This window comes from Miscanthus floridulus, chromosome 8 (genome assembly GCF_019320115.1).
Source record: "Miscanthus floridulus cultivar M001 chromosome 8, ASM1932011v1, whole genome shotgun sequence".
NCBI lineage: Eukaryota > Viridiplantae > Streptophyta > Magnoliopsida > Poales > Poaceae > Miscanthus > Miscanthus floridulus.
The window spans coordinates 212602616-212603956 of NC_089587.1; the positions used below are offsets into that span (position 1 = coordinate 212602616).

Here is a 1341-nt window from a genome sequence, read left to right on the forward strand (position 1 = left end):
CAGAGGAATATTGATATATAACTTTTGAATTACCTCTATGAACTTACAAAACTACTCATCCATTTTGGCTTTTAGATTTCTGTGTGGAAACGGTAGGAAAGTGGTGTCATGAAAATCTTGCATCATTTCTTGTGCTTGTGGCTCAACTTCTTCAACTTCATCGTCCTTCTTTTCCTCTTCCTGCACTACTACCAGTGTCTTACCTGCCCTTGTTGGATAAGGGGGCGTCACGAGTAGACTTGTCACCCCTTGTGGTTATGGCGTTGACCTTTTCAAGGTTAGTGGCAACAGGCAGAGCAGCGGTCAACTGAGCTAATTGAGATTCTATCTTTTTATTATAGCTAAGTTGGTCTTTTATAGCAGAAGAAAAACTATCCATTTTAGTGTTTATGTTTTCTAGGACCTTATCATTAAAAGCAAGCTTCTTAGTAGTATTCTCATTAATTTTAGCTTGTTCTAAGATTAAGTCTCTCAAGGATGGTTGTCTAGGTTTAGAAGAATTATAGTAATTACCTGGGTACTTACCTTGGTAAGTTGACCATTGTTGTTGTTGATTCCATCCTTGTCTCTGTTGTTGTGGAGCATAATTGTTGTTGACGATGTTTGCATCTTCTTGATATTCAGGGAATTCAACCCCTAAATACTCTCCATAGGTGCTTTGTGAATTAAAGGCATCTTGTATAGCCTGACAATCTTTCTTGTAATTGGCTCACTGTTCAAGCCAATTCAACAAGACGTCCATTTTGGTTGACAGTGCACACACCTTTTCGGGTACTTCTTCACTCTTATTGCAAGATTGAATGTTGCATGATGACCAGCCTTGATTAGAGGCTATCTTTTCCATAAGAGTTTAAGCTTTTCTAAGGGTGAGTGGCATAAACGATCCTCTAGCATTGGCATCAAGTTGTTCATGAGCTTTCTAAGTTAATCCATGGTAAAAACTTTGCATGAGCAACAAATCTTCCATCCCATGATGAGGACAATCTGAAATATATTCTTGGAAACGTTCCCATGCCTCTGGAATGGCTTCTCCCTTCTGCTATTGGAAATTGGAAATCTTTTCTCATAAGGCACTGGTCCAGCCTATGGGGAAAAACTTTGCTAGAAAGGCCTTCGAACACTTTGCCCATGTGTTGATGTTATCCTTATTGGTGTAGAACCACTACTTCGCCCTTTCCACAAGTGAGAATGGAAAGAGATGAAGTAGTTGTTTACACCAAAATTTGGGAGAAGAGCGTGGGAACTCACAGGCTTCCAGAATTATGCCAATCAAGGAGTCGATAGAGTAAAGATTGATACCTGCCGGATCGAATGCAACACTAGATCCATTCTCTTCGGATG

The 1341-nt window shown here is 39.8% G+C and overlaps 1 non-coding gene across 1 annotated transcript; it reads left to right on the forward strand.

Moving 5' to 3' along the window:
* Window positions 1–965: 965 nt before the first annotated feature.
* Window positions 966–1073, forward strand: LOC136478579 (small nucleolar RNA R71). The gene has a single exon (XR_010764303.1). It is a non-coding gene; the product is annotated as a small nucleolar RNA R71 (small nucleolar RNA).
* Window positions 1074–1341: the final 268 nt, after the last annotated feature.